Source organism: Bombina bombina, chromosome 3 (assembly GCF_027579735.1).
Source record: "Bombina bombina isolate aBomBom1 chromosome 3, aBomBom1.pri, whole genome shotgun sequence".
In the NCBI taxonomy this organism is placed as follows: Eukaryota; Metazoa; Chordata; class Amphibia; order Anura; family Bombinatoridae; genus Bombina; species Bombina bombina.
Window position 1 is genome coordinate 784,177,986 of NC_069501.1, and position 24,612 is coordinate 784,202,597.

General features: G+C 41.0%; 1 protein-coding gene across 1 annotated transcript in view; it reads right to left on the reverse strand.

The window, feature by feature from the left end:
* Positions 1 to 24,612, reverse strand: part of UPF3A (UPF3A regulator of nonsense mediated mRNA decay) — a 326,304-nt gene that overhangs the window by 124,247 nt on the left and 177,445 nt on the right. The window lies entirely within an intron of this gene.

The window sequence follows — 24,612 nt, forward strand, 5'->3', positions numbered from 1 at the left end:
TTGTGAAACATCCTATTAAATTTAAATATTAATAATGTTTAATTCTTTGTAATTGTATTACAGTTATAAACTATTATACAATAAAATAATCCAGACTTTAATTGCCATTAGAATTTGATAACCATATTTTATCTCCATATATAGGAAACAAATGTAAAATAACCAAATCAAGAGCAAATGGGTATGTGATATTAAACCAATTTTCCAAAAACATCTACCGTACACTTATCCTGCTCTTAAACTGTTCTTATTCAATAATTATACGGGAAGACAAACATAAATGGTAATAATCTGCAACTTCTCCATACTCCGACATACAGCTTGAGGATAGGGTTGCCACCTTTCACAGGAAAAATATAACGGCCGTGATAATTAGACTACGTTTGTTTAAATAATTAGACAGAACTCAGAAACATACGATGAGAGGGTTAATTTTAAATTATGATTTCTTTATAATTACATTCAACATAGTTAAGTGCTTCAACATAACATGCACTTGAAATTTCTATATTTTTCTTTATTATCTACACTGATCTAAACTTTAAAAATACCAGCTAATAATAACGAGCTGCAATAAAAAAATATCGATGAACTGCACTAAAATTAGACAGCAACTTTGATATTACAACTCCATGGTAAAGCATGTTAAAGTGAGATGGTTTAGCATGCTCGTCTTTGCTCAAGCACACCCTATAGCAAGCTAATTTGTGCTGGTGTTACAAGCTGAAAGTTATAGCATGCGCTCGAGGCGTAAGGGTTAAAAAAAAATGTACAAAACACATTAAAATAAAGTATTAAACACATATATACACTTATTAATAAAAATATATCATATAAATATTAATAAAAATATTTTAAAAGGGTTAAAAGGGATATGGTATATGACAAAGTGTTTTAATAAAAAAAGTGCTCCTATATGTATGTATATACTGTATGTGTATTTATATGTTTAAATATGTATTTTTACATGCACACATACATATACACATATAAACACATTAATACACATTTATATCTTATACAAGAGGTGGTAATGACAATAATGCCAGGGATAAGCATAAAGCTATCCTACAAACATGATAAGATTATACTTTTATGAAATATTGGACAAACTTGTTGGGCCTATGGTTCTTATCCACTTTCAAAATCTGTTTCTTTGTTTCTAGGCTGGAATTTACTTAGCCTACGAGCTGACTCCTGGTTATGGATACTCTTCCTTTCCAGTTGAAAGAAATTGAACTGTAGTTCGTAGATTTAAAAGTGGGGAAAAAAAAACATAATTTATGCTTACCTGATAAATTTATTTCTCTTGTAGTGTATCCAGTCCACGGATCATCCATTACTTGTGGGATATTCTTCTTCCCCAACAGGAAGTTGCAAGAGGATAACCCACAGCAGAGCTGCTATATAGCTCCTCCCCTAACTGCCATATCCAGTCATTCGACCGAAACAAGCCGAGAAAGGAGAAACCATAGGGTGCAGTGGTGACTGAAGTTTAATTAAAATTTAGACCTGCCTTAAAAGGACAGGGCGGGCCGTGGACTGGATACACTACAAGAGAAATAAATTTATCAGGTAAGCATAAATTATGTTTTCTCTTGTTAAGTGTATCCAGTCCACGGATCATCCATTACTTGTGGGATACCAATACCAAAGCTTAAGTACACGGATGATGGGAGGGACAAGGCAGGAACTTAAACGGAAGGAACCACTGCCTGTAGAACCTTTCTCCCAAAAACAGCCTCCGAAGAAGCAAAAGTATCAAATTTGTAAAATTTTGAAAAGGTATGAAGCGAAGACCAAGTCGCAGCCTTGCAAATCTGTTCAACAGAGGCCTCATTTTTAAAGGCCCAGGTAGAAGCCACAGCTCTAGTAGAATGAGCTGTAATTCTTTCAGGGGGCTGCTGTCCAGCAGTCTCATATGCTAAACGGATTATACTCCAAAGCCAAAAAGAAAGAGAGGTTGCCGAGGCCTTTTGACCTCTCCTCTGTCCAGAGTAAATAACAAACAGGTGAGATGTTTGGCGAAAATCTTTAGTAGCCTGCAAGTAAAAACTTCAATGCACGGACTACGTCTAAATTATGCAAAAGACGTTCCTTCTTTGAAGAAGGATTAGGGCATAATGATGGAACAACAATCTCTTGATTGATATTCTTGTTAGAAACCACCTTAGGTAAAAACCCAGGTTTTGTACGCAGAACTACTTTATCTGAATGAAAGATCAGATAAGGAGAATCACAATGTAAGGCAGATAACTCCGAGATTCTTCGAGCCGAGGAAATAGCCATCAGAAAAAGAACTTTCCATGATAGAAGTTTAATATCAATAGAATGAAGGAGTTCAAACGGAACCCCTTGAAGAACTTTTAGAACCAAGTTTAAGCTCCATGGGGGAGCAACAGGTTTAAACACAGGCTTAATTCTAACTAAAACCTGACAAAATGCCTGAACGTCTGGAACTTCTGCCAGACGCTTGTGTAAAAGAATAGACAGAGCAGAAATCTGTCCCTTTAAAGAACTAGATGATAGTCCTTTGTCCAAACCCTCTTGGAGGAAGGACAATATCCTAGGAATCCTAACCCTACTCCATGAGTAATTCTTGGATTCACACCAATGAAGATATTTACGCCAAATCTTGTGGTAAATTTTCCTGGTGACAGGCTTTCGTGCCTGTATTAAGGTATCAATTACTGACTCGGAGAAGCCACGCTTTGATAGGATCAAGCGTTCAATCTCCATGCAGTCAGTCTCAGAGAAAGTAGATTCGGATGATTGAAAGGACCTTGTATTAGAAGGTCTTGTCTCAGAGGCAGAGTCCATGGTGGAAAGGATGACATGTCCACTAGCTCTGCATACCAGGTCCTGTGTGGCCACGCAGGCGCTATCAATATCACCGATGCTCTCTCCTGTTTGATTTTGGCAATCAGACGAGGGAGCAGAGGAAACGGTTGAAACACATAGGCCAGGTTGAAGAACCAAGGCGCTGCTAGAGCATCTATCAGTGCCGCTTCTGGGTCCCTGGACCTGGATCCGTAACAAGGAAGCTTCGCGTTCTGGCGAGACACCATGAGATCCAGTTCTGGTTTGCCCCAACGGAGAACCAATTGAGCAAACGCCTCTGGATGGAGTTCCCACTCCCCCGGATGAAAAGTCTGACGACTTAGAAAATCCGCCTCCCAGTTCTCTACCCCTGGGATATGGATCGCTGATAGGTGGCAAGAGTGAGTCTCTGCCCAGCGAATTATCTTGGAGACTTCTGACATCGCTAGGGAACTCCTGGTCCCCCCTTGATGGATGATGTAAGCCACAGTCGTGATGTTGTCCGACTGAAATCTGATGAACCTCAGTGTTGCTAACTGAGGCCAAGCTAGAAGAGCATTGAATATTGCTCTTAACTCCAGAATATTTATTGGGAGGAGTTTCTCCTCCTGAGTCCATGAACCCTGAGCCTTCAGGGAGTTCCAGACTGCACCCCAACCTAGAAGGCTGGCGTCTGTTGTTACAATGGTCCAATCTGGCCTGCGAAAGGTCATACCTTTGGACAGATGGACCCGAGATAACCACCAGAGAAGAGAATCTCTGGTTTCCTGATCCAGATTTAGTAGAGGGGACAAATCTGTGTAATCCCCATTCCACTGACTGAGCATGCATAATTGCAGCGGTCTGAGATGCAGGCGCGCAAATGGCACTATGTCCATCGCCGCTACCATTAAGCCGATTACTTCCATGCACTGAGCCACCGTGGGGCGCGGAATGGAGTGAAGAACATGGCAAGCATTTACAAGTTTTGATAACCTGGACTCCGTCAGGTAAATTTTCATTTCTATAGAATCTATCAGAGTCCCTAGGAAGGAAACCCTTGTGAGAGGAGATAGAGAACTCTTTTCTTCGTTCACTTTCCACCCATGCAACCTCAGAAATGCCAGAACTATCTCTGTATGAGACTTGGCAATTTGAAAGCTTGACGCCTGTATCAGGATGTCGTCTAGGTAAGGAGCCACCGCTATGCCTCGCGGTCTTAGAACCGCCAGAAGTGAGCCCAGAACCTTTGTAAAAATTCTTGGGGCTGTAGCCAACCCGAATGGAAGAGCTACAAACTGGTAATGCCTGTCTAGAAAGGCAAACCTAAGGAACCGATGATGATTCTTGTGGATCGGAATGTGAAGGTAGGCATCCTTTAAGTCCACTGTGGTCATGTACTGACACTCTTGGATCATGGGTAAAATGGTCCGAATAGTTTCCATCTTGAATGATGGAACTCTGAGGAATTTGTTTAGGATCTTTAGATCCAAAATTGGTCTGAAGGTTCCCTCTTTTTTGGGAACCACAAACAGATTTGAATAAAACCCCTGTCCTTGTTCCGTCCGCGGAACTGGATGGATCACTCCCATTACAAGGAGGTCTTGCACGCAGCTTAGGAATGCCTCTTTCTTTATCTGGTTTGCAGATAATCTTGAAAGGTGAAATCTCCCTTGTGGGGGAGAAGCTTTGAAGTCCAGAAGATATCCCTGAGATATGATCTCCAACGCCCAGGGATCCTGAACATCTCTTGCCCACGCCTGGGCGAAGAGAGAGAGTCTGCCCCCTACTAGATCCGTTGTCGGATAGGGGGCCGCTCCTTCATGCTGTCTTGGAGGCAGCAGCAGGCTTTCTGGCCTGCTTGCCCTTGTTCCAGGACTGGGTAGGTTTCCAGGCCTGCTTAGATTGAGGAAAAGTTCCCTCTTGTTTTGAAGTAGAGGGAGCTGATCCTGCACCTGCCTTGAAATTTCGAAAGGCACGAAAATTAGACTGTTTGGCCCTTGATTTAGCCCTGTCCTGAGGAAGGGTATGACCCTTACCTCCAGTAATGTCAGCAATAATTTCTTTCAAACCAGGCCCGAATAAGGTCTGCCCCTTGAAAGGAATGTTAAGTAATTTAGACTTTGAAGTCACATCAGCTGACCAAGATTTAAGTCATAGCGCCCTACGCACCTGGATGGCGAATCCGGAATTCTTAGCCGTTAGTTTAGTCAAATGAACAATGGCATCAGAAACAAATGAGTTAGCTAGCTTAAGTGTTCTAAGCTTGTAAATAATTTCAGTCAATGGAGCTGTATGGATGGCCTCTTCCAGGGCCTCAAACCAGAACGCCGCCGCAGCAGTGACAGGCGCAATGTATGCAAGGGGCTGTAAAATAAAACCTTGTTGAATAAATATTTTCTTAAGGTAACCCTCTAATTTTTTATCCATTGGATCTGAAAAAGCACAACTGTCCTCAACCGGGATAGTGGTACGCTTTGCTAAAGTAGAAACTGCTCCCTCCACCTTAGGTACTGTCTGCCATAAGTCCCGTGTAGTGGCATCTATTGGAAACATTTTTCTAAATATAGGAGGTGGGGAAAAGGGCACACCGGGTCTATCCCACTCCTTACTAATAATTTCTGTAAGCCTTTTAGGTATTGGAAAAACATCAGTACTCACCGGCACTGCATAGTATTCATCCAGCCTACACAATTTCTCTGGGACTGCAATTGTGTCACAGTCATTCAGAGCAGCTAATACCTCCCCAAGTAACACACGGAGGTTCTCAAGCTTAAATTTAAAATGAGAAATCTCTGAATCAGGTCTCCCCGATTCAGAGACGTCACCCACAGACTGAAGCTCTCCGTCCTCAGGTTCTGCATATTGTGACGCAGTATCAGACATGGCTCTTACGCGCTCTGTATCTCGTCTAACCCCAGAGCTATCGCGCTTGCCTCTCAATTCAGACAATCTGGCTAATACCTGTGACAGGGTATTATTTATGATTGCAGCCATGTCCTGCAAAGTAATCGCTATGGGCATCCCTGATGTACTTGGCGCCATATTAGCGTGCGTCCCTCGAGCGGGAGGCGAAGGGTCCGACACGTGGGGAGAGTTAGTCGGCATAACTTCCCCCTCGACAGACCCCTCTGGTGACGATTCTTTTATAGATAAAGACTGATCTTTACTGATTAAGGTGAAATCAATACATTTAGTACACAATCTCCTATGGGGCTCCACCATGGCTTTTAAACATAATGAGCAAGTAGTTTCCTCTGTGTCAGACATGTTTGTACAGACTAGCAATGAGACTAGAAAGATTGGAAAACACTTTAAACAAAGTTAACAAGCAATATAAAAAACGTTACTGTGCCTTTAAGAGAAACAAATTTTGGCAAAATTTGAAATAACAGTGAAAAAAAGGCAGTTACACTAACGAAGTTTTTACAGTGTATGTAACAAGCAGAGCATTGCACCCACTTGCAAATGGATGATTAACCCCTTAATACAAAAAACAGATTAACAAAACGAAAAATATGTTTTTTAAACAGTCATAACAACTGCCACAGCTCCTACTTTTGAAGCCTTTTGAGCCCATCAGAGATGTCCTATAGCATGCAGGGGACTGCTAAGTGAAGCTGAATGTCACAGTTTGTAATTTTAACTGAACCAACTGTAACTTTTATACTATAACAGTGGAAAAGCCTCAGGAAACTTTCTAGCAAAAATAAAGCCAGCCATGTGGAAAAAACTAGGCCCCAATAAGTTTTATCACCAAAGCATATATAAAAACGATTAAACATGCCAGCAAACGTTTTATATTACACTTTTATAAGAGTATGTATCTCTATTAATAAGCCTGATACCAGTCGCTATTAAATCACTGCATTTAGGCTTAACTTACATTAATCCGGTATCAGCAGCATTTTTCTAGCAAGTTCCATCCCTAGAAATATGTTTACTGCACATACCTTATTGCAGGAAGACCTGCACGCCATTCCCTCTCTGAAGTTACCTCACTCCTCAGAATATGTGAGAACGGCAATGGATCTTAGTTACTTCTGCTAAGATCATAGAAATCACAGGCAGATTCTTCTTCTAATGCTGCCTTTGATAAAACAGTACACTCCGGTACCATTTAAAAATAACAAACTTTTGATTGAAGTTAAGAAACTAACTATAATACACCACTCTCCTCTTACTACGTCCATCTTTGTTGAGAGTTGCAAGAGAATGACTGGATATGGCAGTTAGGGGAGGAGCTATATAGCAGCTCTGCTGTGGGTTATCCTCTTGCAACTTCCTGTTGGGGAAGAAGAATATCCCACAAGTAATGGATGATCCGTGGACTGGATACACTTAACAAGAGAAATCATAGCTATGTTCTTATTTCTTGCAGCCAATTTAGTAGAAATTATTAATTTAAAATGTTTTTAAAAATCTCTACATATCTCTGTAGTATATCAAACTAACTACTAAGCAGCTGATTATATATTTTGGCTTTAAAATCTAGCTTGTCAGTGGGTTCTGATGACTAATTTTTGGAGACCCTTTACCTGGAGTTCATCTCGAAGCTGACAAAAATATGACAATAAAAAAAACTTAACTCATTTAAGTATGGTAACTGTTTTCTCATTAGTCAAATTAGGCCAATAATTGGCTTTTTTCTGGTTTAATTATTTTATCTAACCAAACAATCGGCTAGATTACGAGTTTTGCGGTATGAGTGAAAAAGCATTGTTATGGCTCTTTTTCACTACCACTGCTATTACGAGTTTTGCAGGTATAGGTGCACCGCACACTATTTTGGCCATAACGCAACGTAACTACCGCAGCTTTTAAAAAGTCATTTTTCTATGGGAATTCCATAGCGCCGGTATTACGAGTTTACCTGTCCGGCAAAAAAGTGAGCGGTACACCCGATACCGTCAAGATTCGTACCGTAAACTGAAAGTCAGTAGTTATGAGTTTTACGCTACAAAGCCGTAACATAAAGCTCATAACTAAAGTGCTAAAAAGTACACTAACACCCATAAACTACCTATTAACCCCTAAACCGAGGCCCTCCCGCATTGCAAACACTAAAATAAAATTATTAACCCCTAATCTGCCGCCCCCAAAATCGCTCCCACTATACTAAAGTTATAAACCTCTAAACCTAACCCTAAGTCTAACCCTAACACCCCCTAACTTTAATGTAATTAAAATAAATCTAAATACAAATTACTATCATTAACTAAATAATACCTATTTAAGACTAAATTCTTACCTATAAAATAAACCCTAAGCTAGCTACAATATAACTAATAGTTACATTGTAGCTAGCTTAGATTTTATTTTTTATTTCACAGGAAAGTTTGTATTTATTTTTTTATTTTTTATTTTTATTTATTCATTTTTATTATCATTATTTAGCAGCATGGTACAAAAGGATGTCATTGTTGATACAAAAGTTTAAACAGAAACAAAAGAGGGAGAAACCATCAGTCTCCAAAAGAAAGGAGAACGAACTCCCATATAGTAAAATTAAATAGTAGAGCTAGACTGTCCGTGATAAGTCCATTTGATAACAGTAGCCCCACTCCATATAAATGCATGGTGATTGACAATGACACCAATGTACAAAACATAACTCAAACAACAACAAAACTATGCCGAAATTTCTTAATTTAAGATCACTTTGTATATATTCTACACATCTAGTGGTATCCCTCGGCTTTGTATTTAACTATCAACCTTTGAGAGAAGTGCTAAGCTAAAGAGGTCATTATTAGAGTATCAGGCAGGGGTGGGACCACGTCAGCCATACCTCTCTAAGATAACACTAGGCCTGTCATTCCTCCTAGGTCACTCCTGTAACTTGTGTAAAGCTCCCCCCTTCTATCCTCAGATCATTTTGGATTTCGTCCCAGATGAATTTTAAATCATGGAAGAATTCTAACCTATTCGATTTAAAGAAACCATATTCTTCCATTCTCAAGGTATCTGTCATGTGAGAGTGCCAGTCCTTTAGGGTCGGGGAGATTTGAGATTTCCAGAGCCTAGCGACTAAGGACCTAGCAGAATTCAATGCCAACTGAATTAGTCGTGTTCTTAATTTACATTTACATTTAGGTAACAGATTCAGTAGGGCCGTTGTCGGGTCTAGCTGATAGGAATCCCCCCGCCCCATTATGACTTTTAGGATATTCTGTATGCCCTGCCAAAAAGGTGACAATTTAGGACATGCCCACCATATGTGTGTCATCGTCCCCCTTTCCCCACAACCCCTCCAACAAAGGTCTGACGAGGCAGGGAAAATGCATTTAAGTCTGGTAGGTGTCAAGTACCACCTAGTCAGGAGTTTGTAATTTGTCTCTAAAAATCTAGCTGAGGATGAAGATTTTCTTGTATTATTAAAAATTTTAACCCACTCTGCTTCTGTGATAGTCTTATTCAATTCCCTATGCCAGCTTTCTATATAATCAGGAAGTTTCGAGCTCTGTGCATTAACTAGGAGTCTCTTAGCCCATGATAAGGTGTGATGTGCTGAACTTGTCATAGCGCATGTCTGTTCAAAGGGTGTGAGATTTCTTGTAAGTGACTGTTTGAGAGGGTGGGTATGGAGAAAATGGTGAACTTGGTTATATTTTAGCCACCTAACAAAAACCACCTAACAAAAACCACCTAGGATGTCTGTAAGGTCTAACCTGTTTTTGAGTTTGCCCTCACTGAGGCCTAGATTTGGAGTTCGGCGGTAGCCGTCAAAACCAGCGTTAGAGGCTCCTAACGCTGGTTTTAGGCTACCGCCGGTATTTGGAGTCAGTGATTAAAGGGTCTAACGCTCACTTTTCAGCCGCGACTTTTCCATACCGCAGATCCCCCTACGCCATTTGCGTATCCTATCTTTTCAATGGGATCTTTCTAACGCTGGTATTTAGAGTCGTTTCTGAAGTGAGCGTTAGAGCTCTAACGACAAAATTCCAGCCGCCTGAAAATAGCAGGAGTTAAGAGCTTTCTGGCTAACGCCGGTTCATAAAGCTCTTAACTACTGTACTCTAAAGTACACTAACACCCATAAACTACCTATGTACCCCTAACCGAGCTCCCCCCACATCGCCGCCACTCGATTTAAATTTTTAACCCCTAATCTGCCGACCGCCACCTACGTTATACTTATGTACCCCTAATCTGCTGCCCCTAACCCCGCCGACCCCTGTATTACATTTATTAACCCCTAACCTGCCCCCCACAACGTCGCCGCCAGCTACTTAAAATAATTAACCCCTAATCTTCCGACCGCAAAGCGCCGCCACCTACGTTATCCTTATGTACCCCTAATCTGCTACCCCTAACACCGCCGACCCCTATATTATATTTATTAACCCCTAATCTGCCCCCCTCAACGTCGCCGACACCTGCCTACACTTATTAACCCCTAATCTGCCGAGCGGACCTGAGCGCTACTATAATAAAGTTATTAACCCCTAACCCGCCTCACTAACCCTATCATAAATAGTATTAACCCCTAATCTGCCCTCCCTAACATCGCCGACACCTAACTTCAATTATTAACCCCTAATCTGACGACCGGAGCTCACCGCTACTCTAATAAATTGATTAACCCCTAAAGCTAAGTCTAACCCTAACACTAACACCCCCCTAACTTAAATATAATTTACATCTAACGAAATAAATTAACTCTTATTAAATAAATGATTCCTATTTAAAGCTAAATACTTACCTGTAAAATAAATCCTAATATAGCTACAATATAAATTATAATTATATTATAGCTATTTTAGGATTAATATTTATTTTACAGGCAACTTTGTAATTATTTTAACCAGGTACAATAGCTATTAAATAGTTAAGAACTATTTAATAGCTACCTAGTTAAAATAATAACAAATTTACCTGTAAAATAAATCCTAACCTAAGATATAATTAAACCTAACACTACCCTATCAATAAATTAATTAAATAAACTACCTACAATTACCTACAATTAACCTAACACTACACTATCAATAAATTAATTAAATACAATTGCTACAAATAAATACAATTAAATAAACTAGCTAAAGTACAAAAAAAAAAAAAGAACTAAGTTACAAAAAATAATAAAATATTTACAAACATAAGAAAAATATTACAACAATTTTAAACTAATTACACCTACTCTAAGCCCCCTAATAAAATAACAAAGCCCCCCAAAATAAAAAATTCCCTACCCTATTCTAAATTTAAAAAGTTACAAGCTCTTTTACCTTACCAGCCCTGAACAGGGCCCTTTGCAGGGCATGCCCCAAGAATTTCAGCTCTTTTGCCTGTAAAATAAAACATACCATACCCCAACCCAACATTACAACCCACCACCCACATACCCCTAATCTAACCCAAACCCCCCTTAAATAAACCTAACACTAAGCCCCTGAAGATCTTCCTACCTTGTCTTCACCATACCAGGTTCACCGATCCGTCCTGGCTCCAACATCTTCATACAACCCAAGCGGGGGTTGGCGATCCATCATCCGGTGCTGAAGAGGTCCAGAAGAGGCTCCAAAGTCTTCCTCCTATCCGGCAAGAAGAGGACATCCGGACCGGCAAACATCTTCTCCAAGCGGCATCTTCAATCTTCTTCCATCCGGTGCGGAGCGGGTCCATCTTGAAGCAGGCGACGCGGATCCATCCTCTTCTTCCGTTGTCTCCCGACGAATGACGGTTCCTTTAAGGGACGTCATCCAAGATGGCGTCCCTCGAATTCCGATTGGCTGATAGGATTCTATCAGCCAATCGGAATTAAGGTAGGAATTTTCTGATTGGCTGATGGAATCAGCCAATCAGAATCAAGTTCAATCCGATTGGCTGATCCAATCAGCCAATCAGATTGAGCTCGCATTCTATTGGCTGTTCCGATCAGCCAATAGAATGCGAGCTCAATCTGATTGGCTGATTGGATCAGTGAACCTGGTATGGTGAAGACAAGGTAGGAAGATCTTCAGGGGCTTAGTGTTAGGTTTATTTAAGGGGGGTTTGGGTTAGATTAGGGGTATGTGGGTGGTGGGTTGTAATGTTGGGGGGGGGTATGGTATGTTTTTTTTTACAGGCAAAAGAGCTGAAATTCTTGGGGCATGCCCCGCAAAGGGCCCTGTTCAGGGCTGGTAAGGTAAAAGAGCTTGTAACTTTTTTAATTTAGAATAGGGTAGGGAATTTTTTATTTTGGGGGGCTTTGTTATTTTATTAGGGGGCTTAGAGTAGGTGTAATTAGTTTAAAATTGTTGTAATATTTTTCTTATGTTTGTAAATATTTTATTATTTTTTGTAACTTAGTTCTTTTTTATTTTTTGTACTTTAGCTAGTTTATTTAATTGTATTTATTTGTAGCAATTGGTTTAATTAATTTATTGATAGTGTAGTGTTAGGTTAATTGTAGGTAATTGTAGGTAGTTTATTTAATTAATTTATTGATAGGGTAGTGTTAGGTTTAATTATATCTTAGGTTAGGATTTATTTTACAGGTAAATTTGTTATTATTTTAACTAGGTAACTATTAAATAGTTCTTAACTATTTAATAGCTATTGTACCTGGTTAAAATAATTACAAAGTTGCCTGTAAAATAAATATTAATCCTAAAATAGCTACAATATAATTATAATTTATATTGTAGCTATATTAGGGTTTATTTTACAGGTAAGTATTTAGCTTTAAATAGGAATAATTTATTTAATAAGAGTTAATTTATTTCGTTAGATTAAAATTATATTTAATTTAGGGGGGGTGTTAGTGTTAGGGTTAGACTTAGCTTTAGGGGTTAATCCATTTATTATAGTAGCGATGAGCTCCGGTCGTCAGATTAGGGGTTAATAATTGAAGTTAGGTGTCGGCGATGTTAGGGAGGGCAGATTAGGGGTTAATACTATTTATGATAGGGTTAGTGAGGCGGATTAGGGGTTAATAACTTTATTATAGTAGCGCTCAGGTCCGCTCGGCAGATTAGGGGTTAATAAGTGTAGGCAGGTGTCGGCGACGTTGAGGGGGGCAGATTAGGGGTTAATAAATATAATATAGGGGTCGGCGATGTTAGGGCAGCAGATTAGGGGTACATAGGGATAACGTAGGTTGCGGCGGTTTACGGAGCGGCAGATTAGGGGTTAAAAAAAATATGCAGGGGTCAGCGATAGCGGGGGCGGCAGATTAGGGGTTAATACGTGTAAGGGTAGGGGTGTTTAGACTCGGGGTACATGTTAGAGTGTTAGGTGCAGACGTAGGAAGTGTTTCCCCATAGGAAACAATGGGGCTGCGTTAGGAGCTGAACGCTGCTTTTTTGCAGGTGTTAGGTTTTTTTTCAGCTCAAACAGCCCCATTGTTTCCTATGGGAGAATCGTGCACGAGCACGTTTTTGAGGCCGGCCGCGTCCGTAAGCAACTCTGGTATCGAGAGTTGCATTTGCGGTAAAAATGCTCTACGCTCCTTTTTTGGAGCCTAACGCAGCATTTGTTTAAACTCTCGATACCAGAGTTAAATTTATGGTGCGGCCAGAAAAAAGCCCGCGGAGCGTTAACAGCCCTTTTACCGCCGAACTCCAAATCTAGGCCCTAGTAAATTAAATAGGGGAACCGTGTAACCCATCTCCCAATTATTCAGGTTATTCCTGTCAAACATTACCCCCCCTAATAGCTCAGCATTCGGGGAAATTGGGGACATGGGTGATCTGAGTGTTGATATTCCTGGGAATCTCTTTATCAAAGTGTCCCATAATTCGAACACATGGTGTAAAAGTGGGTATGCCTTCAACCATGGGGGTCGATTCTGCCCTGCTATCCAACATAAATCTCCCGGAGAGGGGGAGTGAAGTATATGTGAATCTATTGGAATCCAAGCCTTAGAGTCCCTATTTCTGTGCCACTCTATGATTCTCTGTAAGCCCGTGGCATGATAATAGGTTTCTATCCTAGGCAGACCCAACCCTCCCTCTCTGGCTGACCTGTACATAGTTGCCTTCTTAACTCTGGGTTTTATGCTACCCCAAACGAAGGAATCTAAAACATGTTGTATCTGAGTAAGGAGGCCCTGTGGTAGGGTGATAGGGACAGCTTGAATCGCGTACAGCAATCTAGGGAGTACATTCATTTTCAAAATTTGGAGTCTACCCCACCATGAAAAGGGACGGTCCTTCCAAGTCTTTAAATCTGTCGATATAGTATTAAGTAGATTAGTGAAGTTAAGCTCCAGGAGGGCTTTCATGTTTGGAGCAAGATACATCCCCAAATATTTGATCGCTTGTGGTTGGTGTTTAAGAGTGCAGGACTGTAACAGGGTCTGAAATTCTTGAGGTGGGAGGGAGATATTTAAGATTTCTGACTTTTGTTCATTAATCCGGAAATTGGAAAAGTCACCAAATTGTTTGAGAACTTTCAGGACCTCAGGGACAGATGTCTGGGGTGATGATAACGTGAACAGGACATCGTCTGCGTATAGCGAGAGTTTACAATCTAAAGGGCCTACTTTAATGCCGGAAACCAGCGGATTTTTTCTTATTTTCTGTGCTAAGACTTCCATGCTGATTATGAATAAGATAGGGGAAAGCGGACAACCCTGCCTTGTGCCATTGTGGATAATGAAGGGATCGGACATCATATTATTTACTCTAACCTTTGCTGATGGTGCATGATAAAGGCTCTGAATTCTACGAAGCATACCCTCCCCCAGACCCACCTCCCTAAGTGTAGCAAATAAAAAATCCCAGTTTAGGCGATCAAACGCTTTCTCAGCGTCTGTGGAAATAACCACCATATCCGTGTTTGTATGTTTAGCGTGATCTATTAATTGAAGTGATCTGATGGTGTTATCCCTGGCCTCTCGACCAGGCACAAAGCCAGCCTGATCAGAGTGGATAATCTGTGGGAGTATTCGGTTCAACCTATTAGCCAGTATTTTTGTAAAGATTTTTAAATCAGTGTTCAATAAAGAGATGGGCCTGAAATTACCGGGATGCGTGGGGGGTTTACCTGGTTTGGGAATAACTGAAATCTGGGCTTCTAAGTATTCCGGGGGGAGATGTCCTTCCTTATCTATATACCTATATAAATCTAATAGATGTGGCGCTAAGATATCCTTATATGTTTTGTAATATTTGTTTGAAAACCCGTCTGGTCCAGGACTTTTATGTGATGGAAGGTCATTAATAACTTTCAGTATTTCATGTAGTTTGATCGGTTCATCTAAGCTCTCTTTGTCCTCTCTTTGAATCTTACTCAAATCTGCACTTTGAATATAAGTGTCTAAAAATTCTGCTTGCGTTACCCGCTCATTACAGGGGAGATTGTAAAGATTCCCATAGTAGGTCATGAATGATTTAGCTATCATATTTGAGTCCGACGTTTCCGTGCCGTCGTCTTATGTTATATTGAGAATGTAGTTGTGTAATGTTTTGCGCTTTAAGGCCCTAGCGAGCAGGGTACCAGATTTGTTACCGCCATGGAAGTATATCTTCCTAAGATATAAAGCCTTTACGCATGCCTCCTTATGCAAGTAGTTTTTTAGCTGGGATCGTGATGTGGCTAGGGCCTGCAAAAGATCCTGTCTCTGGGGATTACTTTTATGTGAATTTTCGTCAGTTTGTACTTTCTGTAGTAGTGTTTTGTATTGTGCTAGCGAAGAACGCTTTTTAATAGCTTTCTGTTTCAGCAACGACCCCCTGAGAACAGCCTTATGTGCGAACCAAGTCATTGGAGTGTACGTCGTGGAGTTGTAGTTTAGCTGAAAGTACTCTGTCAAAGCTTGCTGGGTTTGTTGTACGACTAGTGGGTCATGTAGCATAGCCTCATCCGGTCTCCAGTGAAACGGGTGTATTGGTACCGAGGGCCAGGTCAGAGTCAACGATATTGAGGAGTGGTCAGACCATGTTATTGGAGAAATATCAGCGTCTGTAACTAATGGCATATTACTATGGTTAATAAACCAATAGTCTATGCGTGAGTATGATTTGGCTGGATTAGAATAAAATGAATAGTTGCGTGCGGTGGGGTGAAGTGTGCGCCAGGTGTCCAAAAGGGTGAGGCCCCTTAATGTGTTAAGAATTAGATTTCTAGTTTTAGACGTAGTGATACTGCGGCCTTGTGAACAATCTAAAGTCGGGAACAATGCTACATTTAGATCTCCCCCTAACAGGAGTGTGCCTTTTTGGATCTCTAGGAGTTTGTTACTGACTGTTGTCAAAAAGTGAGCTTGTCCTGTGTTGGGTGCATATACGTTAGCCAGGGTAATTGGTCTATTAAACAACATACCCACTAGTATTATATAGCGACCTTCCCTATCCACCAATTTCTCCAACAGCTGGAAGTGTGTATTTTTATTGAATAATATTCCCACCCCATTCTTTTTCTCTGTGTTAGAGTGAAGGTACGAAGTGGGGAAGTCTCTAGATTTGAATGTAGGTTCTTTGTTGGTGACAAAATGGGTTTCTTGAACAAAAATATTGTTAGCTTTTTCTTTTCTCCCCCAATTAAGCGCTATGGATCTTTTAGTTGGGGAATTTAAGCCCTTACAGTTTTGAGAGATTAGTTTAATTTCCTTAATTTGTGTACCTACGTCGGTGTTGTGGGATAAAGCTCATTACCTTACGTCGGAGGAGTTGCCTAGTCATGTAGTGTCTATACTCAGCCATCGCAGTGTCAAAGAAAATGGCACCATTGAAGTGTTGGTCCGGCCCACCCCTGCCTGTGGTTAGATAGTGGATGGAAGTAACTCTCTTATACGTGTATAAAAAAACATCTCTTAGTCCTGGATCAGAAGTAAGCAATACAAAAGTATCATTATTTCGGCATAAACAACAAAACAATAAACAATACAACCAAACAAGAAACCTGAAAACAAAAAACATTTCATAACAAAAATTCCCTGTAAAACCTTCCCAAGTAATATTGGGGTTCATATGGGAATTAGTTCAACCGAACGAGGTTGAAAGGCACCTGTGAAGGAGAGAAACAGTGTTAAAGGGGAGAAAAGGGGAGAGAGAAGACCATAGCATAAACAATCTATCTCAGGAGCAAATGAAACATAGCACCAAAGTAAGACCATGATAATAATCATGCTTAAGGCTAATCTCAGGAATGTCTCAAGTATCTTTATCGGCCGGCCAGGCCTTCACTGCCAAAGGAACTGTATAGATAGTCTAAAGATCCCTCAACTCGGGTCTAGATCTGCTGGCCCTTTCCGATGTTTTGATGCGTCATCTCTAGATCTTTTCTTTGCCGCTTTCGTCCATTGAGGTTTTGGCGCTGCTGAATTTCTTTGTGAGTCAGAAATATCCGAAGGTTCCAATGAAGGGAGGGTAGGTTTTGGTATGCCCAGTGTTTGGCAAAAGTGGTCCAGATCTTCTAGTGTCCTGTATGTTGCAAGTTTGTTGTTCTTCAGTACTCTCAAACTGAAGGGAAATCCCCATCTGTAGGGTAGACCGTGATCTCTCAGATGAAGCGTGAGGAATCTTATTTCTTTGCGGTTTTGTAAGGTGATAGGGCTGAGGTCTGCGTAAAATTGAAGCGTGTCACCATCCAAAGTGAAGGATTGTTGTTTTCTTGTAGCATTTAATATTGCTTCTTTATCGGTGTATCTGTGAAACCTCAGGATTATATCCCTTGGAGGCTCTCCATCCCGTGGCTTGGGTCTTAAAGCTCTGTGCGCCCTGTCAATCGCTACATCAGGTAGCTGCTGATTATTCAATAGTTGTTTGAAGATGTTTTGTAGATGTGAGGGGAGAGTGTCGCTCGTGATTTTTTCAGAGACACCCCGAATGCGTAGATTTTGTCTCCTACCCCTGTTGTCGAGGTCTTCTAGCTTGGATTGGAGATATTCAATTTGTGATTCCTGGGTCTCCATTTTCCTGTTGATTAGGTCCATGTTGGATGTAGTCTCTTCCTCTAATTCTTCCAAATAGGCCACTCTGCCTCCCAGATCTGCAACTTCTTTCTTTATTTCTGTTAAACCCTCTTTCAGCATCTTGCTGACCTTTTGAAAAAAAGAGGAGAGGTCTGCTTTGGTCGGGAGATCCTTAAGGTCAGCTTTAGTTATAGCTGATTCTCTGTCAGGAGGAATTGGATCCTGTTGCTCTTCTTGAGACATTTGTGAATTATCATCTTCCTCCACAGTTGGAGAGTGTATAGCTTTAAAGAATGTGTTCATCTTTGAACTAGAAGTAGCATGTGGCTTTGTACCCTTGTCCACCCTGGGGACTCTCCTGGATGCCATAGTGTGATGCAGATAAACAGTAGCTATACCAGGTTATAGAGAGAGGTGTGGAGTTCAGTCAGGGCATATATATAGTATGATGTTGCAGACTTTAAATTGCAATGAGATGAATGCAAAAAAAAACACACACAAAAAAAAAAAAAAAAAAAAAAACGATTCAGGTAATAATCCCCTATCAAATGACAGTCTCTGTGTTTATAAACAGATTCTTCCTGTTGCTGAGATTATCTATGCTGTGCTTCAAATGGGGTTTCTGATACAGTCATGCAGGGGCCCAGTAAGTGTGCTTATTAAGTTGTTAAATGCAGCAAACACCAAGCCTTTTAACACATCAGTTAGGGTTTCTATACACCAATATTTGATCTTCTGTAGCTAAACAGGATTGTAAGGGCCTGAGGCTGTAAATTTAGGCAGGGCCTTAATAGCTACAGGGTTTCCCTGGCAATTCAGCAGGGGCCCGTTTTTAAAGGCTTTTATTTCAGCTTTTTATCCCAAAAAAAAAAAACAATTCAGGTAATAATCCCCTATCAACTGACAGTCTCTGTGTTTATAAGCAGATTCCTCCTGTTGCTGAGATTATCTATGCTGTGCTTCAAATGGGGTTTCTGATACAGTCATGCAGGGGCCCAGTAAGTGTGCTTATTAAGGTGTTAAATGCAGCAAACACCAAGCCTTTTAACACATCAGTTAGGGTTTCTATACACCAATCTTTGATCTTCTGTAGCTAAACAGGATTGTAAGGGCCTGAGGCTGTAAATTTAGGCAGGGCCTTAATAGCTACAGGGTTTCCCTGGCAATTCAGCAGGGGCCCGTTTTTAAAAGGCTTTTATTTCAGCTTTTTATCCCTTAAACATATGTTCATGCCCTCTGTCTACCTGTAAATGACCTCTGCTGGCTCTTCTGCCCCTCTGATGGCTGCTCTGATCATTAGATAGTCCAGTTAGTTGTGATGTTAAGAATAGCTGGTATGGGGTTTACAGGCAAAACAGCAGGGGTGCATCATGATAGAAGGCTCTAACTCAGTCAAAACAGCTCCTTTCTGCATAAAAAATTATGAAATCTTGTTCCCCATTCTCTCCCCTTACTTCTCACTTGGTTCTGTCAGTCCAAACATGTCTGGACCAGCGATAATCTCCCTCAATGCCAGGTCAAATGTGGAGCTTCAGCAGGAAACATCCATGTCAGTTCATGGCTAGCTCCGCCTCCCAGTTTGTATTTATTTTAACTAGGTAGATTAGTTATTAAATAGTTAAAAACTATTTACTAGCTACCTAGTTAAAATAAATACAAATTTACCTGTAAAATAAAACCTAACCTGAGTTACACTAACACCTAACCTTACACTACAATTAAATAAATTAAATTAATGAAATACAATTAACTAAATTACAAAAAAACAAACACTAAATTACACAAAATAAAAAAGAAATTATTAAATATTTAAACTAATTACACCTAATCTAATAGCCCTATCAAAATAAAAAAGCCCCCCCCTCCCCCCCTTAAAAGGGCCTTTTGCGGGGCATTGCCTCAAAGAAATCAGCTCTTTTACCTGTAAATAAAAATACAAATATCCCCCAACAGTAAAACCCACCACCCACACAACCAAACCTCCCATATAAAAACCTATCTAAAAAACCTAAGCTGCCCATTGCCCTGAAAAGGGCATTTGGATGGGCATTGCACTTAAAAGGGCATTTAGCTCTTTTTCAGCCCAAACCCCTAATCTAAAATTAAAACCCACCCAATAAACCCTTAAAAACTTAACACTAACCCCTGAAGATCCACTTACAGTTTTTGAAGACCCGACATCCATCCTCAACGAAGCGGCAGAAGTCCTCAGCGAAGCCGGCAGAAGTCTTCATCCAAGCGGGCCGAAGTCTTCATCCAAGTTGGCAGAAGTCTTCATCCAGACGGCATCTTCTATCTTCATCCATCCGGCGCGGAGCGGCTACATCTTCAAGACATCCAGTGCAGAGCATCCTCTTCCCTTGACGGCTAACGAAAAATGAAGGTTCCTTTAAGGGACTTCATCCAAGATGGCATCCCTTGAATTCTGATTGGCTGATAGAATTCTATCAGCCAATCGGAATTAAAGGTGAAAAAATCCTATTGGCTGATGCAATCAGCCAATAGGATTGAGCTTCAATCCTAATGACTGATCCAATCAGCCAATAGGATTGAGTTTGCATTCTATTGGCTGTTCCAATCAGCCAATAGAATGCAAGCTTAATCATATTGGCTGATTGGATCAGCCAATAGTAATTGAAGCTCAATCCTATTGGCTGATTGCATCAGCTAATATGATTTTTTCACCTTTAATTCCGTTTGGCTGATAGAGGATGCTCCCCGCCGGATGTCTTGAAGATGGAGCCGCTCCACGCCGGATGGAAAAAGATAGAAGATGCCGTCTGGATGAAGACTTCTGCCAGCTTGGATGAAGACTTCTGCCAGCTTGGATGAGGACTTCGGCCCGCTTGGATGAAGACTTCTGCCAGCTACGCTGAGGACTTCTGCCGCTTCGTTAAGGATGGCTGTCCGGTCTTCAAAAACTGTAAGTGGATCTTTGGGGGTTAGTGTTAGTTTTTTTAAGGGTTTATTGGGTGGGTTTTAATTTTAGATTAGGGATTTGGGCTGAAAAAGAGCTAAATGCTCTTTTCAGGGCAATGGGGAGCTAAGGTTTTTTAGATAGGTTTTTTTATTTGGGGGGTTGGTTGTGTGGGTGGTGGGGTTTACTGTTGGGGGGTATTTGTATTTTTATTTACAGGTAAAACAGCTGATTTCTTTGAGGCAATGCCCCGCAAAAGGCCCTTTTAAGGGCTATTGGCAGTTTAGTTTAGGCTTTTTTTTACTTTGTGGGGCTTTTTTATTTTGATAGGGCTATTAGATTAGATGTAATTAATTTAAATATTTGATCATTTCTTTTTTATTTTGTGTAATTGAGTGGGTTTTTTTGTAATTTAGTTAATTATATTTAATTAATGTAATTTATTTAATTGTAGTGTAAGGTTAGGTGTTAGTGTAACTCAGGTTAGGTTTTATTTTACAGGTACATTTGTATTTATTTATTTATTTTTTTAAATATTTTTATTTATTTGAGGAAAACACATAATACAAAAATGTCATACAAAAGAAATATTTTGAAAAAAGAAAAAAATATGGATACAGGAGGATAACGACAATCACTTAAGCGATAATCTAATGCTGTATGACATTTCACATAAAACGAAAAGAGGGAAGAGAAAGTGTCTTCCTCAATTTTATAATAATAATAGTAATAAGTGAGTGGGGATATATGCTCTCATAGGGTAGTCTCGAGAAGGTTAATGGGACGAGGAACAGAGACGAGGATAAGGAGAAAGTAGTGGGTTAGGAAAGGGAATAAGAAAAGGGTGAGTGCTATGACAAGGCAGTAGTATCTAATGTTGATGGTGTATGGTATCAGGAAGAAGTGGCTAAGTTCTTAAGCAGTGTAGAATTGGTTTAATCAGAGAATTTTTCCCACCAAGGGGCCCAAGTTGCGTGATAGAAATCTAATTTATCTAGGGCTGAGTGGGAGTGGGCTTCCATCTTAGATATGTAGTTAACTGTGGCTAAGATCTGTGGGGTGCTAGGAGGAGAGATTTGTTTCCAGGCTTTTGCGATCTCTAGCTTAGTGGCCATCAGAACATAAATGGACAAGGCTTTCTGTGTAGGTGTGAGGGCCGGGAAGTTGAGGTGGTGTAGGCCAATTTGGGGGTTCAGCTGTATAATTATGCCTAAAGAGTTTAGTAAGTTAGTTACCCAGAGCCATGTAGAGGAGAGTCTCGGGCAAAACCACCAAATATGCGCCTGAGTTCCAATTTGTCCACAGCCCCTCCAGCAGAGAGGAGAGTGAGAATTATATATCTTATGAAGGGTAACTGGGACTAGATGCCATCTCACTGCGATTTTATAGTGGAGTTCCCAAAGGGATGTTGAGTGTAATAACTTTCTAGTAAAATTGAGTTCTCTGTACCAAGAGTCGGCGTCAACCGTGAAGTTAAGTTCAGTTTCCCAAGCTATAAACTGTGAAACTTTTTGTTGAGAGGAGGGATCCAATAATATCTCGTAATGGAACGATAAGGTTCCTTTGAGCTTGTGAGGTAGGGACCATCGCTGTTCCCATTTTGTGTCAGATCTAAGATGCTCTCTAGGGAAACCCCATGATCTGATAATGGAAGAGAGTCGGAAGGCCTCAAACTGCAATGGAGTTGGAATCCGCAATTTACTACAAATCGATGCGTGAGAGATACCTCCGGCATGACCATAAAGGTCGGCAATACGGTCCGCTCCAAGAGAGGACCAGCTAGAGATATGAGTATCAGGAAGGCAAAAAAGAGCACTAGCTATGGTTTGACACGGGGAGGGGTGGGGGGCAATCAAATCTAAGTGTCTGGTCTGATCCCAGAACTTAAGGGTATCTAGTATCACCGGGTGTGCAGTATCAAGGTTTTTCCAATAGTGGGAGGGAATCCAAGGGAGGTCAGGTAACCCCATTCCCAGAGGGAGTAAAGACTGTTCAACTTCTCTCCATCGAGCAGAGTTATCAGTGCGTCCCCAGTCGATCAGGTGGGTTAGGCGCGCCGCTTGATAGTAGAGAATGATATTAGGCATTCCTAGGCCTCCTCTATCACTTGTTCTTTGAAGTGTTTGTCTCGACGTTCGGGGGTGCTTGCCCTTCCAGACATAACCGGTAATAAGACTCTGAAGCTTATTCAAAATTGGGTGAGGCAGATTCAGTGGAATAGTGCGGAATAGATAGATAATTTTCGGGATATAAGACATTTTAATGGCGGCAATTCTGCCAGTCCATGAAATATCTCTAAAGTCCCAAGATTCTAGTAGTTTTTTCCAGTCAGGGAGTCTCTCTGTGAAATTCCTGAGAATGACAGTAGAAACATTTGGGGAGAGGTGGATGCCTAGAATTTTTAAGGAGTGGGGTGACCATTGGAACCGATATCTTTCACGTAAGATGAGAAGATCTCGGGGTGTGACATTGACATGTAATGCTTCGGTTTTGGCAACATTTAATTTATAGTAGCTTAGGGCCTTGAATTTAGAAATGATTTTGAAGACGGGAGGGAGTGACTTAAGAGGACTGGTCAGCAGGAGAGTTACATCATCTGCATATAGGGAAATGGTGTGTAGGTGTGGGCCAATGGTAACGCCGAAGATATCCGGGGCTGTCCTCAAGGCTTGGGCCAATGGCTCAATAGAAAAAGCAAACAAGAGCGGGGAAAGGGGACAGCCTTGTCTCGTCCCATTGGTTATATTGAAGCTCTTAGATTGAAATCCTATTCCCTTGACCCTAGCGGTTGGACTGGAATATAGAGCCTGAATAGCAACAATGAAGTTTTCAGGGATCCCAAAAATACGCAGAGTTTCCCATAAGTACTCCCACCTCACCCTATCGAAAGCTTTCTCAGCGTCCAATGATAGGGCTAACGTGGGGGTATCTCCCTTTGCGCTCTCCATTAGTATGTCTAGGACGCGCCTTGTGGCATCCGGACCTTCTCTCCCAGGAATAAATCCCACTTGATCTGGGTGTATCAGAGTGGGGGTGATTTGGGCGAGTCGATTTGCTATTATTTTTGCGTAGAGTTTGGTGTCAATATTAAGCAAAGAGATCGGGCGATAGCTCCCACAGTCCTGCGGGTCCTTGCCAGCTTTTAGTATAGTAGTAATGGAGGCTTCAAGAAATTCCCTTCGGAAACTGCCTTTGATAAACACTTCGTTAAAGACCTTACAGAGAATTGGGGAAATTTGGGGGGAGTAGGATTTATAGAATCGACTTGTGAATCCATCTGGACCCGGAGATTTCCCGATTTTAAGGTCTTTAATGGCTAAGGTGACTTCTTCAAGAGAGATGGGTGATGTCAGAGTCAATATTTCATTTTGGTCCAATCGAGGGAGACCTAGGGAAGAGAGGTATCTACGAATGAGAACAGGGTCAAGAGTTTTTGTAGGGTCTGAAGAGCCCAAATTGTACAACTGGTGGTAAAAGTGTTTAAAAGCTTCCCCTATATCTGTTGGAGACGTCACGTGGCCACTTGAGGTTTTTATGGAAGTGATTTTGGCTTGTGCCGTCCGATTTCTCAGTTTTCTGGCTAATAAAGTAGAGACCTTATTGTTATTATGATAGTAGACCTGTTTAAGTCTATCCAACATGCGCTGGGATTCGCTAACTTCCAGATCCTTAATCTGTTTAGTGATCTCCAATAGTTGAGCATTAGTTGTAGCTGAATAAGAGTTAGAGAGCTCAAGTTTCAAGGTCCTGAGTCGACAGTTAAGGGACGCAAGCGAGGTTCCTCGCGCCTTTCTAATCTGGGTAAATTTATCAATATAGAAACCTCTGAGGTATGTCTTAAGTGTGGCCCACAACACCTCTTCCGAAATAAGGGGAGTGCGGTTAGCACTCAAGAAAGTGGCGAGCGTGGATAAAGTCTCCGCCTTAATTTCAGGGGTAGTGACCAGAAAATCCTTAAGGCGCCAAGACATGCCTACCCCATGTAGGGGAGGGTTGCCTAGTTCGATTGTCAAAGAGTCGTGGTCTGACCAAGAGATTGCCGATATCGTCGCGT